At 43.7% G+C, this 19,910-nt stretch overlaps 1 long non-coding RNA gene across 1 annotated transcript in view; it reads right to left on the bottom strand.

The window, feature by feature from the left end:
* The window catches only part of LOC119939957, a 66,945-nt gene extending 47,498 nt beyond the window's left edge, over positions 1-19,447 (bottom strand). Inside the window, exon 1 of the long non-coding RNA XR_005454863.1 lies at positions 19,324-19,447. This is a non-coding gene — a long non-coding RNA (uncharacterized LOC119939957). The remainder of the gene's footprint in view (positions 1-19,323) is intronic.
* Between the last annotated feature and the right edge of the window lie 463 nt (positions 19,448-19,910).

Raw genomic sequence — 19,910 nt, 5'->3', positions numbered from 1 at the left:
CGGGTATTTATCAGGCCCAAGCATTCCTCCATCATCAATAACAGCACTGAATTGAACTCCATTACAGGCAAGGCATTGAATTAATTCTTTGAGAGGACATACAGAGAAAGAAGGCATGATTCCCTGCCCTCAAGACATTTACAGCCTACTGGGGAAGTTCAATCACCTTAAAATGGATAATAATTATGGTATTTTTTAGTGCTTACTATGTGTCAAGCACTGTCCTAAGCGCTGGGGTAGACATGAGTTAATCAGGTCAGACAGCATCCCTGTCCCAAAGGAGATTCACCGTCCAAGTAGAGGGGAGAACAGATATTGAGTCTTCATTTTACAGATGAGGAGCTGAGATTTAAACAAGTGATTTGCCCAAGGTCACACAGAAGGCAAGTAACAGAGCCTGGATTAGAACCCAGGTCCTCTGACTCCTGGGCCCACGTTCTTTCCACTAGGCCATACTGCTTCCCTGAGAAATACTGCCTCAAAACCTAATCCATGCTATTATTGAGTCAGATCAGTTGTCCTTTCACCCTGTATTTATCCTTCCCCTCCTCACCTGGAAGAGAACTGGAACCAACCCTACCATTTCCATCCATAGCCCTAACTTTCCTTAAACAGCCACTATGATAATAGCAGTGTTATGAGAATGAATTCAATCGTATTTATTGAGGGCTTACTGTGTGAAAAGCACTGTACTAAGTGCTTGGGAGAGTACAATGTAACAATAAGCAGACACATTCCCTGCCCACAGCGAGTTTACCTCTAGACACATTCCTGGTCCCACATAAGGCTCACAGTCTATGAAAGAGGGAGAACAACATATCTTATCCCCAGTCTACAAATGAGGAGGACACTCAGAAGGGTTAAATGACTTGCCCAAGGTCACACAGCAGGTCAGTGGTCAACGCATGACTCCCGATTTCCAATCCCTGGGCCAAGCACTGAAAACTTTTCACCCCTGCTTTTACCCAAATCCTTTCTCCAATTTACTAGAGAATCAGCGTGGCTCAGTGGAAAGAGCTTAGGCTTTGGAGTCAGAGGTCATGGGTTCAAATTCCAGCTCTGCCACTTGTCAGGTATGTGACTTTGGGCAAGTCACTTCTCTGTGCCTCAGTTACCTCATCTGTAAAATGGGGATTAAGACTGTGAGCCCCTTCTGGGACAACCTGATCACCTTGTAACCTCCCCAGTGCTTAGAACAGTGCTTTGCACATAAGTGCTTAATAAATGCCGTATAATAATATTATTATATTATTATTATATAATTATTATATATCATATAATTATAAAATTATTATATTATTATGATTATAATAATTAGTATTATTGCTATCATTGACGTGTTCTGCCCATGTAACCTTCGGAGAGTAAGTATTATCTAGACATTCACTCATTTATTGAGCACTTACTGTGTGCAGTGCTCTGTACTAAGTGCTCTTCTAGACTGTGAGCCCACTGCTCGGTAGGGACTGTCTCTGTGTTGCCAACTTGTACTTCCCAAGCGCTTAGTGCAGTGCTCTGCATACAGTAAGCGCTCAATAAGTACGATTGATTGATTGATTGAGTACGATATAACAGACACTTTGTCTGCCTACAAGTTTACAGTCTATCTCTGTAGTGTGAAGAAGTTTTCTTTGGTTAGTTCTGAGCCCATCGCTTCCCAGCTGACCAGCACAAAATCCACCAACATCCCCCCGCCCCTCGTCAGTAATTTAACAATAATCTCAAAAGCCAGAGCGCCCAGTGAGTCAGCAAAAAGGACGTCACGAAACTGTGAGTCAGCTGCCAGCAGCAAAATCGAAGGAGAGCCAGGTGGAGGAAAACACAGTGACACCATCCCAAACCTAATAAACCTAATGACATACTGTTTGGGTCCAGCAGCCTTTTATGAGCCTGCTATGGAAACAACATCACTGGCTCCCTCTCAGCAGCTCCCTTCCTAAATATCCATTAGTCGGACTCTGGAAAATTCCCAGGGTCAACGAGTTAAGGGATGGGGAAAATATTTGTCTGAAACAGATGTTATTTCTGATGCTTTCCTATAATTATACTGCTTTTTCATAGAAAAAGATTGGAGGGAGTCTTTGATTGAAGTCTATATTTTTTTTTAAAAAAAAAGAATGAATATTTACATTGTAAAGACAGGTTTTTAGAGAAGAGGAAACTGCAAACAGAATTCCAGTCAGGTTAATAGGAGGAAACAACGCAGCATAGTATAGTCTTTTGTTCTTTCTAGGCAGTCGGGGTGGAGACCATGTCTTTTGAGGTTGCGCTTTCACCATTCCTTATGATTCAGATGAGCCCTAACTACTTCCACATTTTCCAAGACCCCATTTTTCAGTCATTTTGAAACAGATGACTCCAAACAGAGATGTTCTTCAAATCTTACCCAAGCCATGCTACAGACTAGACATCAAGCAGCCATTTCTGGACCCTTGGCTTTCAGTTTTCTGTGTGTGTTGGTGAGGAGATACTGAGCTTTGTCACAAAATGGCTACCTTTTCAATCATCCAGCCTCACTCAGATTTCCTGAGGGGTCTTACCCACCCCCTCCCAACACTCAGGCTAAAAATCACATGATTTCCTGGTCTTAAGCATGCCTAAATGGATCGACCAGTTAACTATTAAAGTTCCAGACACAGTGGGAATTAGTACCAGCAGACATCTTCCAATCCAGTGACCAGCTTGCTGCCTTTCTGACAGCCACCCTGACTGGAGAATCATCATCATCAATCGTATTTATTGAGCGCTTACTGTGTGCAGAGCACTGTACTAAGTGCTTGGGAAGTACAAGTTGGCAACAGTCCCTACCCAACAGTGAGCTCACATTTCCAGGAGTCCCAGTGCTCCTCAGAACAGTGCTCAGAACCTTAATAAGTGACTGCACAAGAACTACAGATGCCGTGTGGATTGAGCATGGCTGCCCAGGGGAGCTGGATCCAGGGGCAAAATTTTCTACCTTCCTAAAATTTTCCAGCCAAGGCCTGGACAGAGTTGGTGTGTGTTTATCTGTCACTGGCAGGATGATTTGACATCCTGGTTTTAATACCATACGGTGGGAGGGAGGCAGCTATGGCTCAGAAGCAGTGTGGCTCAGTGGAAAGAGCACGGGCTTTGGAGTCAGAGGTCTTGGGTTCAAATCCCATCTCTGCCAATTGTCAGCTGTGTGATTTTGGGCAAGTCAACTTCTCTGGGCCTCAGTTACCTCATCTGTAAAATGGGGATTAAGACTATGAGCCCCCCGTGAGACAACCTGGTCACCTCGTAATGTCCCCAGTGCTTAGAACAGTGCTTTGCACATAGTAACCACTTAATAAATGCTATTATTATTATTATTATGAGCCCTTCTAGACTGTGAGCCCATTGTTGGATAGGGACTGTCTCTATATGTTGCTAATTTGTACTTCCCAAGTGCTTAGTACAGTGCTCTGCACACAGTAAGCACTCAATAAATACAATTGAATGAACTGCAACTGGGCCTGGTATTTCACTTGTACTGCCACCTCAACATTTAGACCCAAGTCTCTCTCCTGCTTACTAAAGATGTTCAGAGCGATGTTTCTGGAATTCCCCATTCCCACATTTTGCTTGAATACTACATTTTCCCTCTTTGCTCCATTCCCTTAATCAAGATTTTGTCAGTGAACTATCCCCAACTAATAATCACTGCGGCATTTGTTACACTCTGGCTAAGTGCTGAGTGCTGATATAATTCAATTTAAGCAGATAGTACACAGTCCCACATGGGACTTACAGTCTAGGAAGAGGGAGAATGAGGTCTTACGCTTGTTTTACATAGGAGGAAAAGCAGGCACAGGGAAGTTAAGTGACTAGCCCAAGTTCACAGAACCCAGGTCTCCTATCTCATATGCTCTAGCCATGCTGCTCCCTCACTCACGCATGCTACGCAGAGACTGAGTGGACCCTCAGGGTCTTACCTGTGTTTCTGCATCAACCTGCCCTGATCCTAACACCAGGCACCCCCTGTTTGTTACTGCCTGTCCCCCAGAAAGAGAGGGACACTCCAGTGAAGAAAACAACAGCTACTAAATATGGTGTGTAAAGTGCATTGGAATCCAGTGGGATAGAAGTGATAAATATACTCTGCAGACAACACACATATGTATGCATTTATATTTAAGCAGTCTGCATAAGCGTTTTGCTCTCAGTTGCATCATGGAAGGAATTTGGGACCCAGGCACAATTCCTGATTCAGGTGCAGAGATAATAAAAATACCGCCTTCCTCCATGCAATTTCAGTTCATTCATATACTACATCTGCTTGAGGAAGGCTGAGAAAATTCACAGTTCATGGGATCAATGCCATATTGGGGGTTGCCTGTGGTAGTGAAATCAAATTTTATCGCTTAACCACGTTTATACTCACCCCAGCCTAACAGCACTTACACTATTACTTCCCCTATTCAAAATTTATTTTAACGTCTGTCTATGCCTGTAGACTGCAAGCTCCTTATGGACAGAGATCACACCTATCAACTCTATTGTATTATACCTTTCCAATCAATGGTATTTGTTGTGTGCAAAGCACTGTACTAAGTGGTTGAGAAAGTACAATATAATAGAGTTGGGAGACTTGATTCATTCATTCAATCGTACTTATTGAGCACTTACTGTGTGCAGAGCACTGTACTAACCGCTTGGGAAGTACAAGTCGGTAACATATAGAGACGGTTCCTAGCCAACAACAGGCTCACAGTCTAGAAGGGGGAGACAGACAACAAAGCATGTAGACAGGAGTCAAAATGGTCAGAACAAATAGAATTAAAGCTAGATGAACATCATTAACGAAATACATAGAATAGTAAACATGTACAAGTAAAATAAATAGAGTAATAAATCTGTACAAACATATATACAGGTGCTGTGGGGAGGGGAAGGAGGTGGCGGGGTGGGGAGGAGGAGAGGAAAAGGGGGCTCAGTCTGGGAAGGCCTCCTGGAGGAGGTGAGCTCCCAGTAGGGCTTTGAAGGGAGGAAGAGATACTACACAGGGGGTAGTATCAGGGTCAGGAGGGTAGAGAAGCAGCGTGGCTCAGTGGAAAGAGCTCAGGCTTGAGTCAGGGGTCATGGGCTCCAAACCCAGAGATGGTCCCTACCCAACAACAGGCTCACACTCTAGAAAATCCCTGACCACAAGGAGCTTATAGGGGAAGACAATGAAAGCACTTAGTACACCACTCTGCACAGAGCAAGCACTCAGTAAATATCACTGATTGATTATGCTGCCTCAGTCAGAGGTTCACACTGAAACCAGTTCACCGATCAGTCAACGACCACCGGCCAGAGTGAGCAGCTGTGCAGACTGGCTGCATCTGCCTCCTCTGTTCACCCTGGGCCATCCAAGAGCTTCAGATCGGCATGCCCAGGGCAGGCTGCCATGGGATTCGAGACCTTAGGAATGCCATAGCTCGGCTTTGGTCTCCTGGGAACTATTCTGGTTGGGATGCTGGCCTGGCACAGTGGCGTGTGACTGGGGACAACAGGTGGGATCAATTTAAGGAAAATCATGTCACCCCAAGGGGAACGCCACTGATGCTGACATGGCAGTGACCTCTCGTAGCCTGATGTCTGCTCTTTTCCTCGGCCTGAATCCAAGGAAAGGTCCATTTGGGCTGCCGATCCTCACAGGGTCTTCAATTCATGGATAGTGGGAAGAAGAAAATTGATCCAAATATCAAAGCGAAATCCTCTAATCCCCAAAGCAGAGGATAGTAGGATTTGGCTATCACTGAAGAGAATCAATCTGCCAACTAAAGGTATTTATTGAGTGCCTATAATATGCAGAGCACTCTATTAACACCACTTGGGAATGTACACTACAAAAGAGCTAGTAGACATAATAATAATAATAATAATGGCATTTATTAAGTGCTTACTATGTGCAAAGCACTGTTCTAAGCGCTGGGGAGGTTACAAGGTGATCAGGTTGCCCCACGGGGGGCTCAGTCTTAATCCCCATTTTACAGATGAGGGAACTGAGGCACAGAGAAGTTAAGTGACTTGCCCAAAGTCACACAGCTGATAATTGGTGGAGCCGGGATTTGAACGCATGACCTCTGACTCCAAAGCCCGTGCTCTTTTCCATCCCTGCCCACAACGATTTTATCATTTAGAGGAATTAGTATATTTTAGTAGCATGAATTCTGGGCTGGGAGGTAAGAGAGCTGCGTTCAAAACAAGTCTCTCCCCACAGACCCTGGCCCCTTAAGTGCCTGTGGGCCTCAGTTTCCTCATCTGCAAAAACAGAAGAAGAGGTAAGTGACCTAATAAAGAAGCTAGGATAATATGTAAGATCTATTGGTGAACATTTTCAAGATAAATCAGTGGTATTTATTGGGCACTTAATCTGTGGAAGTCACTAGTAAATGCTGGGGAACGTACAACAGAGTTGGTAGATGTGATCCCTGCCCACAAGGAACTTACAGTCTAAAGGGAAGGTATATGATAATATAGTGATGAAAATTATTTGCGGGAGAATTCTTTAGAGTGGTAATTGATTCCTGATAGGTTCAGGAGTTATAAGGTGCCCATGGTTCCCTGCGCTGAGTCTCTCACATAGTAAGCATTCAAATACCATTGATTGAGTCATCTTCTGATTAGCCTTGCAGATTCATTGCTGAGAGCCAATTAAGTAGGTGTAAATGATAATAAGCATTTGCTAGGTGTAATGTGCTGGAGAAGATAGAAACCCAACCAGCCTCTGTCCCATGATCTAAGGGGACAGATGGACAATCTAAGGGGTAGGGAAAGAAGAAACATATCACCTATTCTTAAAATGAGAGGACTCTAAATCAATCCTATTTACTGAACACGTACTGTATGCAGAGTACTGTAGTAAGTGCTTGGGAGAGTAGAATATAACAGATTTGGTAGACATACTCCCTGCCCGCTGAAGCACAGAGAAGTTAAGTGACTTGTCCAAGGTCAGCAGCAACACTGGAATTAGAACCTGGCTCTTTTGGTTCCTGGTCTTACGTTCCTTCCAACAGGACACACAGTCTTGCCCTAATGTCAAAATCCACATCATTAGGGTAGCAGTATGGTGTAGTGAACAGAACCCAGGCCTGAGAGCCAGAGGATCTGGGTTCTAATACCCGCTCTGCTAGTTGTCTGCTGTGTGCCCATGGGCAAGGCTCTCAACTTCTCTGTGACTCAGTTTACTCAACTACAAAATGGGGATTCAATTTCCTGCACTTACCCCAGTGCTTAGAACAGTGCTTGACAGGTGGTAAGCCCTTAAATACAATTATAATTAAGTTCTGAAATGGGAAGCGATACCTAACTAGCCCACAAAGTGGCACATTCTCTGACCCCAAGTAGATACCACTCAAACAGGGCAAGACAACATAAAAATACTTAAATTTATAATAAAATGTTTAGTCAGCCTTCTCTGAAGTGTAGTTTAACCACATTGGTACCTATCTCACTTTCACATCATTCCTCCCTTTCTCAAACCCACCACATAAAGTATCTTCCAGTAGCAGGGATGGTGGATCATTGCAATTTTTTTTTAATTATCCTCAGTGCTATTTCATTAGGGCAGATTTTAATTTGTCTCCATAAAAATATCTGCTTGGGCCCAGGCTGACAGATAAGTGTTAATTTTCACGATAGGGTTATTATAGTGAGAATGGTGAACAGCTGTTCCTCAATAAGAACGAAACCAAAGGAAAGGGCCCCCGTGCAGGGAAAGGAATTTAGGCCTAACAGAAGGGAACATTTCTTGGCTGTGAGAGCTGCAGGATTCTGAGACAGGCTGCAACAGGAGTTTTGAGAGGTCTCCTCCTCAGAAGTCTCGGCATGGACAATGGCCATTAAACTACTCAAAGGAGCTTAGGGGCACAAGTATCTGGACACTGGGGTATGAGCTAAATGGCCCCGGGAGGCCCTCCAGACCTATAATCCATCGAATGGCTCAGGCAATACTGCTCACACCCTGAAACAGTTCATTCTGTTTCCTTCTTCCATGATTTTGATTTTCCACAGGATGCACTTTCCACATAGCTGTTCACTGCTTTGAAAATGCCTGTGCTCTTTGGATGTAGGCCTTATTTCGATGGAAAGGAATAATCTGGAGCAGGTTCTTGGTTTTTCCTGATCCTGGAGGAACAGGAGGGGAGACAGTGATATCTTGGCAGAATCACGGACTCTACTAGCCACCCCAACAAGAGCAGAGACTCAAGGTAGAATATTCCACCAGGTGGATGGGCTCGGCGGGAACCCTGAAAAATGCTCAGCGATCATCGGCAGTGAAGACCACAAAGGCTATTAAGGCCATGCTTTATGACTAAAAGGGGCCAATGAATGTCAGTCAGTCAATCATGTTTATTGAGCACGTACTGTGTGCGAAGTACACTACAACATAGTTGCTAGACACACTCCCTACTCACAAGGAGATTACATGTAAAGCTATATACACCCAGGGCAATCTTCACTGAGGGAGCAACTCCAGCCCCTGTTGCCCTGGAGAGGGTCAGCATCTCCCCTGAATCCCCTACCCTTAACTGTGGCTCAGGTGAATTCTGCATGCAGGATATCCCCTAGTCTCTAGAGAGTACAAGATGGGCATCTTGTGACCTGAGACCTTCATTAGTGCAGAATGGCTAGTTAAATGCCTAAGGAAGACAAGCTATCAGCCAATCCCTGCCTTCCAGGGAGGAAAACCATTTCACTCCAGTTACACTCTACCCACCACTTAGTTGTGAAGATAAGAGGACCGCCTCTGCCATTCCAAACTTTCTGACAGAGTGATATTCAATCTGCCGCTCCCTTGGTGAAGCCAACCTTGTTACGGTTGCTCCAAGTTTAAGACTCCCTTTTCACTGGAGAAAAACCACAAAATATGTGAGAGTTAGGTCAACAGTCTGCACGAAGGACAGAGAAAGAGAGGTCTATTGAGATGGAAGGAAAGCCAGACAAAATGTCTTCTGTTCTTTCACTTACCAGAAATAATAAGCAGACGCTTCAAGCAGCACCTTTTATTGGTGAGAGAGACCAAGTGGGCCCAGGTTTTTGGTAACTGTGAGACAGGGAACGACACCAGTTCATTGTGGTTGCAGAAGCCAATGAGGAATTAGTAAGACGGACTGAGGTGCACCTTAGTGTTAAATGAAATCATGGTAATCATTCAGTAATATCTACAGAATTGATGCTGAATGGTCCAGTGGCAAGATCAAGGGTTTGGGAGACAGGAGGCCTGGGTTCTAATCCAGCTCTGCACTCATTTGCTGTGTGAACTTGAACAAGTCACAATCTCTCTGAGCTCCCATTTCCTCATCTGGAAAATGGGATAAAATGCTTCTCTTAAATTTTCATGCCATGGAGGACAGGGTCTTGTGTCAGATCTTTTGCCTAATATCCCAGTACTCAGCAACTTAATGTATACTATTAATATTTTCTGAAGTGTTATTTTGTGCAGATTTCTGAAGGGCCACAGAATTACTAGCAATGATCCTTGCCCTTAAGGAGCTTATGATCTAGTAGGAAAATCAACAGAAGATGGATATATTGTTCCCCTAGCTCCAATCTATAGCAATATGTCACTGTTGGACAAAAGAGTATTAGAGGACTGTGTACCCAAAGATGCTCAGTAAATACCCCAACTTGAAAAAGAGTTGACATAGTTGAAGGGAAGGGGTGGCAGTGGAACAGCATTCATCTGAATATCAAGAGGCTCAGCTTCTAGCCTTAGCTCTGCTACTATGTGACCTTGGGAAAATCCCTTACCCTCTCTGGGCCTCAGTTTCCTTTATTCCCAGCAGCAGTGAGCCAGCAAGGCCAAATGGAAAAAGCACGGTCCTGGGGGGGTCAGAGAACCCCAGAGGATCCCAGCTGTGCCCCGTACCTGCTGCATGAACTTGGGCAAATCGCTTAATTCTCTTTGTGCCTCAGTTTCTTCATCTGTAAAATGGGGTGAACACCATTTCACCCTGCTACTTACACTTTAAGCCCGTGGGATGGGATTATCTTTTATCTACCCCAGTGCTTCACATATACTAAGCACTGAACAAATATCACAATTATTATTAGTGGCGAGATAAATGAGAATTGTGCATGGACATTGGAATTAAGTTGATAAGAATCATTCAATTTTGGTGGGGGGTTTTAATATTTCATTTGAATTTGAAGAATCACCAGGAAGACTCTGGGTGCAGTTTAGTCTACCCACACATGGATCAAGAGCTGCCCACCTTTCTCTATGGGAAACATCACCATTACCTTTAATATCATGATCAGATATATCATGATCAGATATTCATAATCACTCAATAAATACAATTGATTGAGATAAACACATTCATATCCAATTCAGGTTTGGAAAGATCAAAGGTAGAGGCTGGAATAGCCCTTACATGAGTCACAGCCATAATGCTTGGCCCATAGTAAGCGCTTAAATACCATCATTATTATTATAAAGCTCACAGAATCAATCAGTGGCATGTATTAATAATGATGGCATTTGTTAAGTGCTTACTATGCACCAAACACTGTTCTAAGAGCTGGAATTGAGTAGGTGTTCATTCATTCAATCGTATTTATTGAGCACTTACTGTGTGCAGAGCGCTGTACTAAGCGCTTGGGAAGTACAAGTTGGCAACATATAGAGATGGTCCCCACCCAACAACGGGCTCATGAGTACCTACTGTATGCAGAGTATTTAATCAATGGTATATATTGAGTGCTTACTATGCACTGAGAACTGTACTAAGTGCTTGGAAGAGTACAATAGAATAGAATTAGCAGACACTTTCCCTGACTACAACGAGTTTACAGCCTAGGGCACTGCATTAAGGGTTTGGGAGAGTGCAGTAGAGTAAGTAGTACTGATCCCTTCCCTGGGAGTTTAATCAATCAATCGTATTTATTGAGTGCTTACTATGTGCAGAGCACTGTACTAAACACTCAAGAGAGTACAATATAACAGACATATTACATGCCCACACTGAGCTTTCAGTCTAGAGTTTTAGATTTAGATACCCCTTGCCCTTTTTGGCTTGAGGGAGGAGAGAGTTCTCACATCAAACAGAAGGAGATTACCATTGCCTCCCCCCTACCATTTACAAATATAATGCGTTTAAGATGTAAATGTGCATTATTTGACATTCCTGGTCAGAAGACAGATAAATTAAATTTGCATCTATTTATACACACAAGGAACGACCTTGCCCAGTTTAAGAATTGCTAACAGTTAACCTTCAAGCAACTCTGTCCTGAGGGAAGAAGAGAAATGATGTTACCCCTTAGGTAGTGAGTTTAGCATGTTATTCTCACAGGCACCAGGATACCCCCATTGGGACATTAAAGACATGATTGTTTACAGGTTGCAACATGGTCTCTGTGGCATGTGGGTGGACAGACACACACACAGAGTTTCCTGGTAGCCTGAAAGAGTTAAAAGCCCCTCTACAGGTGTCTCCCTAGCAAGGAGGGATTAGGCGCTAGGGAGAATAGGGTCCATTGATTCAGATGAAAATACAGGGAAATCTGCTGTTCATATACGACATTTCCTGTCATACATCATTCATATTTAAAAGCCCTGGCATGAAGCCTAAAAAGTAGTTTCACCTCCATAAAATGTTTTCCAACTAAAATTTCTTTTCCTGGACCCCTGAAAAAAAGTGCTATAACAAAGGTTCACTGTGATCATAACAACATAGCTAAATCTCCCCCCTCCCCAGATTGCAATCCCATATATTTTGGGCCAACCCATCATGGATCAATTTGCCACACCTAGGGCCTTAATTCGTTTTGTCTCAGAATAGCAGGGAGCGGGAGAAAAGTGGAATCCAGCCGGCAAGGAGAATCTTACTCATTGGCCAGGTAAATGAAACCCAGCTTCACGTTTGTGGTCCCCAAAGAGGTATTGCTAGTGAATGCTCTTTGTGCAGCTTCCACGGTGACACAATAACCTAAAGTTTGTGGGTGAGTTGGGTGGAGTCTCCACAAAACGGGCTGCTAACTCCTCAGCCCAGGGCTCTTGGTGGATAAGCAAAGAATTCGCAGAAAGGAAGGGAACTATTGGCTGCCTTTGTGGCTGTACCAGATTTTAGAAAAAGATGACTGCAGCTGACACACATTACTCCCTGAAGGCAGGAAACGGTATGTTTTGTCTCTATTATACTCTCCCAAGTACCCAGTACAGTGTTCTGTGCTCTAATTATCACAATTAATTATCAGTATTCCAAATCTCAACTCTTAAGCTGCCTCTTTCACCTAGTTGTTTGTTTGTCATCCACAACACACACATATATATATAAATGTATATATACACACACCCTCTCAGGGTCGCACCTGGGGAGTTTCCAGTACTCTACCAATCTCGTCTACAGGAGGGAGAGTCAGACAGAGGCACATCCTTTCCATTCCTAACTGGGGCAGTCACTAGTGAGTGGGACACAATCTGATACAAGGCAAAATTCCCCTGTGCTGGGCAGCAGCTGCGTGGGAGAGAGTCGAGGGTGGAGACTAGAGTTTACTGCGTGGAAGGAGGCAATGGTAAACCACTTTCATATTTTTACCAAGAAAACTCTGCGGATACACTACCAGAACAATGGCAGATGGAGCTGGGGAGTTCTGGGAGAGATTTGTCCATGGCGTCACCGTAAGTCGGAGATGACTCGACAGCATGAGATATCTGTAAGCCCACTGTTGGGTAGGGACCATCTCTATAGGTTGCCAGTTTGTACTTCCCAAGCGCTTAGTACAGTGCTCTGCACACAGTAAGCACTCAACAAATATGATTGATGAATATATACATATATTCATTCTATTGACTATTCAGTTTAACATACAACTTAATTCATTGTTTCCACCACTTGAGAATGTTTCTTGGTCTCTCTCTCCCAGCAGAGTATCAGCTCCTTGTGGGCAGGGAAAAATATCTTGTGCTTCTCTTGTACTTTGTCCAAACGTGCTTTGCACATAGTAAGCGCTTAACAAATGCCATCATTATTATTATTATTATTACTTTTGGGGTAGTAAATTCATTTGGCCACCTCCTCCCATCCATAATGAGTCCTCTGAACTGATTATATTTGCCAGGAAAGGAATCCACACATAGCAGTATATTGGGGTGACTCAATATCACTAACGACCAGTTAACTATGCCTCCAGTGCCCTTCTTCCCCCTCAAAACCAGCACCTCCTAATAAAATTGTCTCCAGCAAGTTGGCAGAGTAGCAGTGGTGGGTAGATTACAGGCCTGGGAGCCAGAAGGAGCTGGGTTCTAACCCCAGTTCCACCAGTTGTCTGCTGTGTGACCTTGGGCAAATCACTTCACTTTTCTGTGCTTCAGTTACCTTGTCTGAAAAATGGGGATTAAAACTAAGAGCCCCAAGTGGCACACTGGGGGTTTCCAACTAGGTTTGCTTGCATCTACCTCAGCGCTTAGTATGGAGCCTGGCACAGAGTAAGCTCTAAACAAATATTAAAATGATAAGAATAATAATAATAATTAGTTTGCAGCACTCAGAGAGCAGCTCTTCCACTTAGGTGAAGCTTTTGGTTGGTCCAAGAGGAGGAGTGGAGAACAAAAGTGGCTTTCTCTTCTGTGCCCAGTAATGTGTTTTCAACAGATTCCCCAGCTGTGAAAGGGAAACATCAAACCTGATAAATAGAAAATGATCATGGTTTTAAAAACAGAAAGAAAAAAAAAATCCCTTCAACCACTCTGGAGTCAAAGTCCTCTGACAGCAGGGCTAATTATAGATGGAGCAGGTGTTGGGTAAACCATGTCCCATGTCTGTGTTTATGGAAGAGTTGTATTGCTTCTTCCAACTCCCAGTCTATCCAAGGACTTTAATTACTATAGTGCCCGCCCAGAAGTAGTGACTATTTGCATTGTAACTGGTTCCCTTTGATTAGAGTCGGCTTATTTATTTATTTAATGGCATTTGAGTGTTTACTATGTGCTAATTGCTGGGGAAATACAAGATAATCAAGTTGGACATAATTCCCCCTCATTCAGCCCTCAATCAGGCTCATAATTTAAGGGGGAGGGAGAGACAATATCTTATCTTATGCAAAGCAGAGTGGCCTGCTGGGTGACCTTGGGTAAGTCTCTCTACCTCACCGTGCTTCAGTTTCCTCATCTGTAACCTGTTTTCCTTTCTCAGATTGTGAGCCTCATACGGGACAGGGATTGTGTCCAAACTGATTATGGAGAAGCAGCGTGGCTTAGTGGAGAGAGCACAGGCTTGGGAGTCAGAGGTCGTGAGTTCTAATCCTGACTCCTCCGTTTATCAGCTGTGTGACTTCGGGCAAGTCACTTAATTTCTCTATGCCTCAGTTACCTCAGCTGTAAAGTGGGGATTAAGACTGTGAGAGACAACCTGATTACCTTGTACATTCCCCAGCACTTAGAACAGTGCTTGGCACATAGTAAGTGCTTAACAAATACCATTACTATTATCTTGAGTCTACTCCAGTCCTTGGCACATTCATTCATTCAATTGTATTTATTGAGCGCTTACTCAGTAATGCTCAATAAATATGATTGATTACTGTGTGCAGAGCACTGTACTAGGCGCTTGGGAAGTACACGTTGGCAACATTTAGAGACGGTCCCTACCCAACAATGGGCTCACAGTCTAGAAGGGGGAGACAGACAAAACAAAACGTGGACAGGTGTCAAGTCATCAGAATAAACAGAAGTAAAGCTAGATGCACATCATTAACAAATAGAATAGTAAATATGTACAAGTAAAATAGAGTAATAAATCTGTACAAACATATATACAGGTGTAGTGGGGAGGGGAAGGAGGTAGGGTGGGGGGGATGGGGAGGAGGAGAGGAAAAGGGGGGCTCAGTCTGGGAAGGCCTCCTGGAGGAGGTGAGCTCTCAGAAGGGAAGAAGAGAGCTAGCTTGGCGGATGTGCGGAGGGAGGGCATTCCAGGCAAGGGGGAGGACATGGACCAGGGGTCGATGGTGGGACAGGTGAGAATGAGGTACAGTGAGGAGGTTAGCAGCAGAGGAGTGGAGGGTGCGGGATGGGTTGTAGAAGGAGAGAAGGGAGATGAGGTAGGAGGGGGCGAAGTGATGGACAGCCTTGAAGCTGAGAGTGAGGAGTTTTCCCTTCCCTGTACTAAGTTTGTGTTTCCATCCTAGATTTAGGAATACGGGGTGTAGAGAAACATTGGTTTTAACCCTTTAAGCACTTGATACTCCACTCTCCGCACTTATATGCACTGTACACATCTGTAATTTACTTATTTTAATGTCTATCTCCTCCTCTATACTGTGAGCTCCTTGCGGTCAGGGATGTGCCTGTCAACTCTGCTGTGTTGTACTCTCCCACGTCCTTACTGCAGTACTCTGTACGCAGCGAGTGCTCAATAAATACCAATGTTTGATTTTACAGAAAAATGGCCAACAATACAAGGACTATAAAAATCTTCCTTTCAGTTAAAAAGCAGCAGGCCAAGAAGATGTGAAGTTAGGGCCAGTTTCCTTTAGAGACACCCCTAGGCTTATCCTGACAACTTCCTTGGATTTTTATAGGTAACTCACTAACTGGCAGATGAGTTCTCACAGCCATTTACCTGTTTCTTTATGTTGAGAGAAAACACAGAATGGTTGAGGTGAAGGAAGAGAAGTTAAAGAATACACATCGTGTTTGTCCTTCAAGGTTAACTTCTGTTCTTGGATCAATATTTCTTTGCTTTGTTCTCTGTAATTAAGGTGATAAAAGAGTAACACCCTGAATTTATGTTGCAGAATGATATATGGGTTGTTAGTATAACTTTGGGCATAGTTTGATTAGCAGGTGCTCACGTTAAGGTGCTCACCTCCATTCACCTAACAGGGCTGGTAAATTAATGAGGAAGGCCAAAGAACCATAACTGTTTATGGTATTTGGGGCCTTGGACAGTCAGAGTTTCTCCTCTGGGTTCTGTTAGTGAGATTGCCAGCAACCAAAGAATAAGCCCTGAATGTACCCAGGGTAAAAAAAAAAAAGTGTGGGGAGGGGGAAGACAGGGAGAGCCGGGAAAATGATTCAATTAGTTCTGGCCCAAAAAATAAAAGAATAACTCATGATTGAGGATGAGATGGGTAGGGCGACTTGAATGAACTAGGGCTGTTGACTGCATGTGCATTGTGGCCAGGGAACGTGTGTATCAACTCTGCCATATTGTACTTCCCCAAGTGCTTAGTACAGTATCTGTTCAATAAATGCCACTGATTGACACCATTGATCAACTTAACCAGACTGTTGCCAACCAAGATTTTCCTCAACTTGGGAGACTTGCTTCATTATTTCCTTCACGTGTAGCAGGTAGGCTGTCAGTATGCTGGATACTTTCACCTCTCCCAGCCTCTGCCATCCTGAAATAAACCCTCCCTGACAACAAGAAGATTGGTGGGAGGAAGAAGTGGGCTAGGGGAGGTGGGTAGTGAAACACTGTCCTCAATTTCAAAGCCAAGTGCAGCTGACAAACTGTCTTCTCAGTGGAGGTTGTGTAAAAGATGAAGAGCACGGGACTGGAAATCAGCAGATCCCAGGTTTGCCTGCTGTGTGATCTTGGGCAAATCACAACATCTCTGAGCCTGTTTCGTCATCTGTAAAATGGGGATAAGGTACCTGCTCTCCCCAACTCTCAGAGGGTGAACCTGTGTATGGCAGGGTGGATGTTTGATCTGATTATCTGTCCCTTTCCCAGCACGCTCTTAAGGTACATTATTTATCTTTATTTATAATAGGGAAAAAAAAAGATAGATTTGGATTGCTTTACTCCCTACTGGAATCCGTTGTACCTCAGAGAGCCAGGGGCTCTGCCCCACCCAAACTTTCCAGGCACAGGGGAAAGAGCCAGAAATGAAGTAGTGACCTTTTCAGAGATGCCAGGAGATTCCTCTACCCACATCTCATACTTGCTGTTAAAATAAATGTTTGTAGTAACATTGCTCACTCTTTTTATTGGACTTAGAGTAAGCAAGAGCCATCTTTAGAGCATGAAAAAAAAAAACCCACACATGGCTCTTGTAGTGGCTCCTAAAAATTATTTTCTGCTGCTCTGTAGAAGAAAAAGAAGTTACTGTAGTTTGGGAGACAGTGCAATTTAGTAGAAAGAAGCAAAAGACTCTGGTTCTAATCTCATCTTTTTCAAGAGCTGGCCTACTGGATGACCTTGGGCAAGTCACTTAACCTCTCAGGACCGCAATATATTCACCTATAAAGTGCCTGATCTAATTATCTTGAATCTCTAGTCACACCTAAGACTGTAATAGTTTCTAGTATCCACTGCTTCCCTTTCAGCCATCACCACAAGAGAAGATGATTATGCAAATCACAAAGGATTGTTTGTGTTTTGCAAGGCACTCCTTCCAGCTGACCCACCTCTAGAACACAGTCTCTGTCAAAAGGATGTGTTTCTCCCTACTAACAACAGTGAAGAGACTCTCATGCAAAATCCCCAAGGCTTGAAATGTAATAGTGGTATTTGTGAAGTGCTTACTCTGCGCAAACCACTCCACTTAGCACTGGGGTAGATACAAAATAATCAGAACCCACATGGAGCTCACGTAGGAGGGGGGAAACGAGCATTGAGTCCACATTTTGCGGATGAATGTACTGAGACTCAGAGAAGTGACCTACCCAAGGTCACACAGCAGACAAGTGGCAGAGCTGGGATTCAAACTCAGGTCCTTTTACTCCCAGACCTTTGATCTTTCCACTAGGCCATGCTATATGCGGTGGAGGAGAGGGGATTGGGGAAGTAGGGGGTGGTTAAGAGCTGACTTCTGAGGGGTTCACCAAAGGAATTAAAATAACCCCAGAAAAATCAATTTTTTACTCTTGTTGGTGCTGAAAAGTTAAGAATCCAATCATCAGTTAGGGTTTAAGATTAAAGAAAGCACTTTTTATTTTTTAAAGAGAGAAAGCTATTGGTGTGGGGCAGGATGGTGGCGGGGGTGGGAGAGAGAAGAGGAGGGGACTCAGGCAGAAATGTAAAGTGAATTAATTGCTTTTCCCCAGTATTATAGTACACTAGTGGACATTTGATAACTCTCTACTTTACATATGCTTAACCTTTGGAATATTGTGAATCCACACTCCCTCTTTTCCCTTTCAAAGTACATCTAAGGCAATACTCATTCCTTCTTCAAAGGGCACTGATAAGGTTATTCCACAGCAATAAAACACATGTTCTTCTTTACTGCATTCTCAGTCTGTTGACCATTTTCAAATTTTCCACCCAACGCATCAGAGAAACTGCAAATTAATGTTTCTATTCTATCCTCTTTACCATTTCTGTTGCCCTCAGAGATTTTCTTCATTCTTTCCCTAATAGCGCCACTTCAATCATTTGTCCTGGGCAGACTCAGCAACCAAGAGGGGACGAGCATTCATTTGAAAGCAGTTAAGAATCCACTAACTTCTTTAACAGCACAAATGGAACCACTTCATTTCCAACCCAAGGAAGGAGGAGTCACCTAGTGCTGGTGTCCTGACAGTCCAAGGATAAACCAGGTCTCGGCCTGCTGGTGTATCCCAATAGGGGAAAGAACCAAAGTCACAGCACCAAGAAACTGGAATTTCCAGTTCATCCATCAGATGTACCCACTCATCCCTCTTCCCCCGGCAAGCCTGATTCCTATCCCAGTCCCTCAGAGAGTCAGGGCAGAAATCTGCAAGGAAGGGGCAGAGTTGGGATAGTGAGGTGAAATGAGTTTAAAATAAAAAATGCAACTTGCCTCTATTTGAGCCTTCACATGCTTTTATTCATTCATTCAATCATATTTATTGAGCGCTTACTGTGTGCAGAGCACTGTACTAAACGTTTTAAATAGTTTGCCTTATATGTGACTTTCATCCAGTTCCACACACACCTCCTCTAGACTCTAACCTCATTATGGGCAGGGAATGTGTCTATTTTTTGTTGTTTTATACTCCTCCAAGCACTTTGTAGAGTGCTCTGCACACAGTAAGTGCTCAATAAATATGACTGACTGACTCCTCTGATCCTTCCTATGCCCCTAAAGCCTAGGGAAGATATACAGCTGTCTAAACTTGTCCTTATAGAAAGGCTGGGTATAAATCCTGCCCTGTAGTTTTCCTTCTCTTTACTATATGAGATAAAGCCACCTCCACCGGGCTTCCTTTAACCATATCTCCCCCCACCCCATCCCCAAAATAAAGACTCTTCACCACCACATCCAACCCATCTGGCCTTGAATTCGAGTTGATTTGCCAACAGATAAGATCGAGTCATTCTTTTACCACCCCGTGGTGTTCACCCTAGCCTTATGAAACTTCAGACAATTAACGTGAACCTTGACTCCTGTAAATGGTCCCATATGAAAACTTACTTGTGACCCCGGCCAGGACCAGCCGCAGTGTTGCTTCTATGGAATCATTCCTCATCCTGCTGCCTTTGTTTCTTCTGCTTTGCTCTTTTCCTCCATGAGCTACCTGATGTCTTCCTTCTGCTCAAGAAGCAGTATGGCCTAATGGAAAGACCAGAAGCCTAGGAGTCAGAACCTGAACTGGGTAAATCACTTAACTTTTCTGTACCTCAGTTCCCTCAACTGTAAAAAGGAGATTCAATAGTTGTTCTCCTTCCTACTTGGATTGTGAACCCCATATGGGATAGAGAAAATGTTCAACCTGATTAATTTGTGTCTACCCCAGTGCTGAGACCAGTCTATAACACATAGTAAGCACTTAACAAATAGTATAATTATTACTTGCCTTTCCCTAGACCTGCAACTCACATCTCTTAGCTCGTTTCCCTAGTCTTTCCTTTTGGTCTCCTATTTGTGGTAATGAGCAGCATCAGCCAGAATGCTTTCACCTGGATTTGCCTTAGGCCTCTGGATCCTTACTCAGGTGCAGATGGAGGGCTGCCCTACTCAGCATCCCTCCTTGATATCTTTCCATTTATTGCCCTATTCTT

Source organism: Tachyglossus aculeatus, chromosome 18 (genome assembly GCF_015852505.1).
Source record: "Tachyglossus aculeatus isolate mTacAcu1 chromosome 18, mTacAcu1.pri, whole genome shotgun sequence".
NCBI classification, from domain to species: Eukaryota; Metazoa; Chordata; class Mammalia; order Monotremata; family Tachyglossidae; genus Tachyglossus; species Tachyglossus aculeatus.
The sequence above is the reverse complement of the archived record's forward strand: the minus strand, read 5'-3'. Positions and strand labels throughout refer to the sequence as shown.